This window comes from Hibiscus syriacus, unplaced genomic scaffold (genome assembly GCF_006381635.1).
Source record: "Hibiscus syriacus cultivar Baekdansim isolate YM2019G1 unplaced genomic scaffold, ASM638163v2 tig00001928_pilon, whole genome shotgun sequence".
In the NCBI taxonomy this organism is placed as follows: domain Eukaryota; kingdom Viridiplantae; phylum Streptophyta; class Magnoliopsida; order Malvales; family Malvaceae; genus Hibiscus; species Hibiscus syriacus.
Genome location: NW_024061899.1, coordinates 5310 through 13553, shown reverse-complemented (window position 1 = coordinate 13553; position 8244 = coordinate 5310). Strand labels below are relative to the sequence as shown.

Sequence of the window (8244 nt, the reverse complement as noted above, 5' to 3'; positions counted from 1 at the left end):
TCAACTTCCATGGACAATAGGGGAAGAATGGACAATTGCATTGAAATTCAACTTCCATCCTCTTTGCTGGGAGCAATGCTTCAACATTGGAAAAACCATAGAGCAGAATCCCTTACATAAACATGTCATTGTTCTTAACTACTCACTGAGCTCAGCACTGGACCTAAACTCGAGAAGGAGACATTATGTTAATGAGCTGTAATTTTAGTGGAAGATTGATGAATATCATGCTATCTGCAGATATCAGACTATTACTCCGAAAGCAAACTTACTCTGCACATAAAACCTTCCGGATTTCTTTTATTGCTGCACTAATTCTACACAGGGCCATCTTCTCAACCTGAGTTTATAGCAAAAGGAGAATTGTATTCACACCAATACACAAAATGAACACTGTTAGCTGCAGTTGTATTTTAAAATTTTACCTTGCACTTCTTTACTTTGGCTCTGTGATTGTCGGGAAGAAGACGAAGCTCATTGATCAACTGGATGCACTTGGTCATATTTTCCGGTGAAACAAATTCCAAAATCACATTAACGCAGGACTATGTTATAGTTTGAGAGAAGAAGGATTTAGGAGAAGAATTCAGACGAGAGAGATGATAGAGAAGAAAATTCATCATTCATTTTGCATAAGGAAATTTTCACACCAGATTCTGTTAATTATTTAGTTACAATTGCCAATCATTAATTGCCAGCTGTCCAGCTATGTAACTAACTGATTCTTCTCTTTCACAGGTACTGGGCCTTCTGTCTTGGGCTTCTCCTTCAGTCCATCCTCTTGCTCGGCCTGCTCTGTAAGTAACCCCTTGCCTTTCACCTGATTGAATTCCCAATTTGTTTCTTCAATCCCTAACCCTCGACCTTCATTTCCCAAATGTTCTTCGATATTTTCTCGCCGTTCCTCTTCTTCTTCTCCAATCCTGACAATACCCACCCCTCGAGACGAGCCTTGTCCCCAAGGATCGAACACCGGAAACTGCCCTTTCAGAGTCGAGTAATCTTCCCAAGTATCATTTTCTGCAGCAAGATTCTCCCAGCGAACCAAAGTTGCGTAACAGGTTTACTGTTTCTGTTTATAATTCTTCTGGCCATAATTTTCAATGGTTTAATCTGTATTTCTCCTTCTTCATCTACTGCAGGAGGATCAGTAGCAACAATGGAGGAATCGCCTATGAACTTCTTCAGTAAACTGACATGGAAAATCGGATGCAACCGAGAAGAATTAGGTAAGTCCAAGCGATATGCGACTGTTCCTATTCTTTCCAGAATACGATAAGGTCCAAAAAATTTTGCTGCTAACTTCAAGTTTCTTCGCAGGGCAATTGATGTCTGTCTGTAGGGCTGCAATTTCAGGTAAACTAAATCCCCAATCTGAAAGGTTCTGTCAGTTCGATTCTTATCTTCTTGCTGCTTCATTCTATTACTTGCTATCTGCAACTGATTTTTTAGCAATTGTCTGGTAGCCTCTCTACTGCTCATTATTTCTGATATAGTCTGTACTGTAGACTCAATAGGCCAAACCATAATAGGTGGTTTATACCCATATAACGCCTGAAAAGGTGTTATCTTTAGAGCAGTATGATAAGTGGTGTTGTACCACCACTCTGCATGTGGTAGCCACTTAGCCCATTGCTTAGGTTGATAGAAGCAAAGGCCCCTCAAATATTGTTCTAAGCATTGATTGACTCTCTCCGTTTGTCCATCTGTTTCTGGATGGTAAGCAGTACTGAAAAATGTCTTTATGCCCAACTGTTTCATTAACTCCCTCCAAAACACACTTGTGAATGTCTTATCTCTGTCAGAAATGGCCATCTTAGGCTGGCCATGTAACTTATACACATTATCTAGGTATAACTTAGCCACCTCTGTTGCAGAATAAGGGTGAGCCAAAGACAAAAAATGGCTGTACTTTGTAAACTTATCCACAATCACCAAAATACAATTTTTCTTAAATGAAGTAGGCAGACCTTCAATGAAATCCATAGTGATTATCTCCCAAGCCTGATTAGGAACAGGAAGGGGCTGTAGCAAACCAGGCTTTGCTACATGTTCTACCTTAATCTGCTGGCAAATTTCACAACTTCTCACATAAGTAACAACCATAGCTTTAAGATTTGGCCAGTAAAAATGTGACCGAATCCTATAATATGTAGCTTGAGCTCATGAATGGCCTCCTTGAGGAGAGTCATGTAAGGTCTTAATAATCTTCAACCTAAGACTGCCATGAACTCCAATATAAACTCTACCACTGTATCTAAGGATAGCTTTAGAATATTTCCATTTACTGTCAACTGTAGGATTAATAGTAAGAGCTGAAATCCAATACTGAGCTAAAGTATCCTCTTGATAACTTTCTTCCACCTCTTGAACCCAAGCAGGTATTAAAACAGTAGCTTGTAAAGCAAAGTAGTGAGCCTGATCCTCCCATCTTCTAGATAAGGCATCAGCAACAACATTCAACTTCCCTTTTCTATACTGTATGGTATAGTCCAACCCCAGAAGCTTTGTCAAACCTCTTTTCTGAATAGTGGTAGTCAGTTTCTGTTCTAAAAGAAACTTTAGAGGCTCATGATCAGTCTTAATAATAAAAGATTTACTCTCCAAATAATGTCTCCATTTTAAAACAGCCAAGAGAATAGCAAGGTATTCTCTTTCATATATAGATAATGCTGAATTTTTTGGACTTAGAGCTTGACTTAAATAAGCAATAGGTCTTCCTTCTTGTGAAACAACAGCCCCTATACCTCCAGAACTAGCATCTGTTTCTAGATAAAATGTTTTAGAAAAATCTGGTAAGGCCAAAACTGGAGCAGAACACATAGCCAATTTAAGATCCTCAAAAGCTTTATAAGCAGCATCAGTCCACTGAAATCCATCCTTTTTCAACAATTGTGTCAAAGGCCTACTAATAATGCCATAATTTCTGATAAATCTTCTGTAATATCCAGTTAGGCCTAGAAATCCTCGTAAAGATTTAAGAGTTTTAGGCTTAGGCCAATTCTGCATAGCCTCCACCTTGCTAGGGTCAGTAGATACCCCTGCAACAGAAATAATATGACCAAGATACTCCACCTGATTTTGTCTAAAGAAACAATTGGACCATTTTGCAAATAATTGATTCACCTTTAACACCTCTAAAACCAGCTGTAAGTGTTCAATGTGATCCTGCATACTGCTACTGTATACCAATATATCATCAAAGAAAACTAAAACAAATTTTCTGAGGAAAGAATTGAATAATTCATTCATAAGTGCCTGAAATGTAACAGGAGCATTAGTAAGACCAAAAGGCATTACCTTGAACTCATAATGACCTTGATGAGTTCTAAAGGCTGTCTTGTAAATATCTTTAGGTTTAATTCTGATCTTCCAATAACCTGACCTCAAATCAATTTTTGAAAAGTATACTGCCCCATGTAACTCATCCAACAAATCTTCCACTATAGGAATAGGAAATTTGTCTTTGATGGTCATACTATTTAATTCTCTGTAATCCACACAAAATCTCCAAGTTCCATCCTTTTTTTTAATTACAAGGCAAGGAGAAGCAAATGGGCTCTTACTAGGTTGAATAACAGAAGAAGAAAGCATAGAAGCTATCTGTTTTTCCACTTCAGCCTTTTGATTGTAAGGAAATCTGTAAGGCCTTAAATTGACAGGTGTAACAGTAGATTTGAGTTGAATAGCATGGTCATGAGATCTCTGAGGAGGTAGCCCTTTAGGTTCATCAAAAGCTGATTTGTACTGATCCAACACATGTTGAATTTCAGTAGGAATAATATTAGACTTCCCTTCCATATTCAATAAAACAACATGACCCAAAATATCTGAATCCCATGCAGACATTTTAAGTAGTGTAGCTCCAGAAATTTGTAGTAATTCATTAGAGGGCTGTTGACCTTGAATACAAATCTGATCCCCTTGATGGTCAAAGCTCAAAGTCATGTTGTTGAAGTCCATTAGTATTGGACTGAATAGCTTTATCCAATCAACCCCCAAGACCATGTCACTTCCTCCCAATTTAAGCAGCCTAAAATCATGTAAAAAAGTATGGCCCTGCATTTGCCATTCTACCTTGTTGCACCGAGCTGAGCTGAATAATTTCTGGCCATTAGCCACAGTGATAGCCAGAGGATTAGGGGTAGTAATCTGTATACCAACATTAGCCCATTTAGGGGTTAAAAAGCTATGTGTGCTTCCACTATCAATTAAGATATTCAGGGGTTTCCCTTGAATAGTACCCTGAATTCTCAAAGTATTATGGCCAATACAACCCGTAATGGCATTCATAGAAATTTCTAGATTTTCTTCTTCTGGCTGCTGAATCTGTTCTGCATCAGTGGCACTAACTTTCACAGGAAAATTATCAATCTCTTCAGTCATCATATTGAACTGCCTGTTTTTACACTGATGGCCTGGTAAATATTTCTCTCCACATTTGAAACAAAGATTATTTTGCCTTCTATAATCCATAAGATTCTGTTTTATTAGATGATGAGGTCGACTTTGTAGGCACTGGCATAGCAGGTGTCTTAGACATAGATATGGGGTTTGGGTAGGGTGGGGTTTTAAAAGAAGGCCTTAATATTTTATTTTCAAACTCCACAGAAAGTTCATAAAGCTTGGCCTGTTTACATGCTTCAAACAAGTTTCTAAGATCCAAAGCCTTGACCCTATGCTTAATATCATCTCTTAGACCACTAATAAAAAGTGATACAAAGAACTCCTCAGTTAAAGTAGGATTCTGCAACAACATATAGGGCTGTAACTCCTCAAATTTTTCCTGATAATCTTCCACTGATCCTTTTTGAGTCAATTTAGTAAACTCTTCCACAATATCACAGAAAGATCTATCACTGAATCTATGACAGATATCAGCTTCAAATTCATGTCATGTTACATGGTGCTTCTTCATTATATATCCATCAAACCATATTTCTGCTTTGCCTGTCAAATACATAGTAGCTACCTCTACTCTTTGCTCAACCGGAACACTACAAATAGAGAAATATTTCAAGCATTTTTGAATCCATCCCCTAGGATTGACCCCATCAAAAAATGGTAGATCTATCTTAGGTCTGTGCCACATAGTTCCAACACTGTTAAGTGAACCTCTGGCCCCCTTTTTTCAGTTTCCAGTCCAAACAGATTAGGTCTAGAATCAATGTTTTCACCCACTTGATTTTCAGGCCTAAAACTGTTCTTAAGAGCTAAACATGCATCCGGTTTAGTCTTTAATAACCCAGGTTCATCCGGTTTATAGGTAAATCTAGACTTGTCATTCACCACAGTCACCAAAACAGGATTTCTGTCCTTATTTTTAGAAGTATCAGGAGATTGTACCTGCTCATCAGTAGAATGCTCCTGTTCCTCATTCCTGCCTGTCAGAATCTTTAACAGTTCCTTCACATAACCCTGATTAGTGGCCATTCTGGACTCTAATGCAGTGATTCTATTCTCTTGAGTCTCCCACCATTTAGGTGGATTAGTTTCATCTTGCCCCTTCTTCACCAAAGCAGCTAATCTTCAATCTGTTTTTGTATCCCAGCTAAATCAGTTTCCGCCATAGACTGGTTCTTCTTTGTCATGCCCCCCAAAATTTTTGCCAGAATCAAAGCTCTGAATACCAATTGTTATAGTTTGAGAGAAGAAGGATTTAGGAGAAGAATTCAGACGAGAGAGAGATGATAGAGAAGAAAATTCATCATTCATTTTGCATAAGGAAATTTTCACACCAGATTCTGTTAATTATTTAGTTACAATTGCCAATCATTAATTGCCAGCTGTCCAGCTATGTAACTAACTGATTCTTCTCTTTCTTCTCTTTCACAGGTACTGGGCCTTCTGTCTTGGGCTTCTCCTTCAGTCCATCCTCTTGCTCGGCCTGCTCTGTAAGTAACCCCTTGCCTTTCACCTGATTGAATTCCCAATTTGTTTCTTCAATCCCTAACCCTCGACCTTCATTTCCCAAATGTTCTTCGATATTTTCTCGCCGTTCCTCTTCTTCTTCTCCAATCCTGACAGACTACAGTTATCAGGGGAAAGAAAAGAACCTTAATAGCCATAAAATTGAAACCAAATGAAGAAGCATATGAAAATTTGCACATAACATCATCCAGTAAGTTCTGGAACGATTATTCAAGACCAAAGATATCAGTAGTACATATTAGTTACCTTAACATTCCTAATCTGGTATGGACAGCCAGCTGGAATCATAATGACTTCTCCAACATGTTGTTCAAAAGTCCAGGGTTCAATTTATAGAAGCTGTATCAGGTGGGAGAAACTTCAGTATGTTTATCTTTAACTATAACAACAGATAATAGAACCAAGTAAACTCACCATACTCCTCCTTCAGCCTTCTTTTGTGACCTGCGACTAGAAAGAAATTCTGATCAAGGATTGGATGAACCACCTGCAGCAGGAGTGTTAAACAATCAGCGTTATGTCCATTCTGTTAAAAAAAAAATCAAGTTTCGTGACTGGTCTTACATGCTTTTGAAAGCCACATGTGTGATCAAACTCGTTTGCGTATTTTTTAAGGTATTCGATGAGCTTTGGAACATCCTGCCTGCGAAAGACATCCCATGTCGCACCGCACAACTTGGCCAAATCTGTTCTTGTCCGGAGGATTTCATGATCTTCTAATGCTTCTGAGCTGTGAATGGTGTTGGATGGAAGTAGTCTGCAGCTTCAGAATTTGAATTACAGTCCGAATCAGACTCAGAGTCAGAGCTATCTTCCCTATCATGTGATTCATGCACGGCAGAAGGTGATCGAGAAACTTTTGGCACTGTATTATGAGAATACATTTCTTTACTGACTGTACCATTCAATCCTACTTCTTCCATGTTTTTATCATTTGACGGACATTTTTCCTTCACTTTAGTAGCCATCTTTTGATCAAGATTAGTCTTAGCAAGCTCCTTTTGGTCTTGAAACTGTTTCTTTTCCAATAACTTTCTTATTTTGTTAAGTTGCTTCATGGAAACAGGGGCATCTGTAGCATGTGCTACAACATTAACCTGTGATGGAATGAGGGAAAAAAGAAATATAAAGAACTGTTCATTGGCGAATATCAAAAAGAGCAAAGGAATACGTGTAATACCAAGTTTTACAGGATGAAATAACCAAGATAGACATACCATATCACATAAACTGTAACATAATTTTGTCACGGAATTGGCCTGTACAAGTTCCTCGTCACTGCAATATGAGATGGAGACAGATGGGCCTAGGTCAGGCTTCATGAATTCTTGTGGCAACCTTGCAGCAATGTTCAAAACACCACTTGCAGGATCCAGGTAATCTGGAAGTGGTAAAGAACGAACGAGTTCAGTATAATGATCTGGAAATTGTTCTTGAAATGTTTGAGAAGAAAGGCAGCCCTTCAGTTTCAGCTTCTCATCACACATGCTAGATTGTGCCAGCTTCCCTAATGATCCCAAAAACGACTGCACAATACCAATTTCAACCTGCCATATACTAGGCAAAATTGTTTATATCCTACATAATGAAAAAGCTCAAATACAAACAATCATGATTAAAAAAACGAAAAAAAGAGTGACAAGCAAGAAATTGCACCTGCGAGCATACCACACGGGATCAAGCAGATGCACATGAAAGTTTAAATGCACTTTCATGAATTAAAAGGGACCAATTTGTCTTCCTTTAACTCCAAAAATTTCAATTTGATTTGAAAATGTAATTACGAAAGCTAACCTCGAACCAGTCCAAGTGAGCAGTATCTTTACGTAACTCTTCATTCTCAGCTTTGGCAAGACTATTCTTAAGATATGAGCAAAACAAGAATAATGGATCCCAACTTAAAGCAGTAGTCCGAAGAACATTCCGAACTATTACAGGATGGCCTTTACCTCAATGCTTCCCATAAGAAACATGTATAAAATGAATCCCATAAGAAAGACAGCAGGCCATTATTTTTTTATGTTTAAGGAGTAGAAGAATCTACCTTTAAAAAATCTCAAATGTGAAGACTACAAAACAAGCATTGAAGATTTTGCAAAAATCCCTCCAAGATGCCGAAAAAGCAAAAAAAGTATGTTTACAATCGTTTATAGATGAGTTTGAAATACTAAAAAGGAAAAATACAAAATGTCAATGATTAAGTTAGCCATGTAAAAGCGATTGTAAATGAAATGAAGAGAAATTGTGAATCACTCGACGAAGTCAAAGTGATGGAAAATATTTTTCAGTCGTTGACAAAAAAATGACTACGTA

At 37.9% G+C, this 8244-nt stretch overlaps 1 pseudogene; it reads right to left on the bottom strand.

Annotated features, from left to right (window-relative positions):
- LOC120136941 lies at positions 1-7880 on the bottom strand (annotated as a pseudogene).
- Positions 7881-8244: the final 364 nt, after the last annotated feature.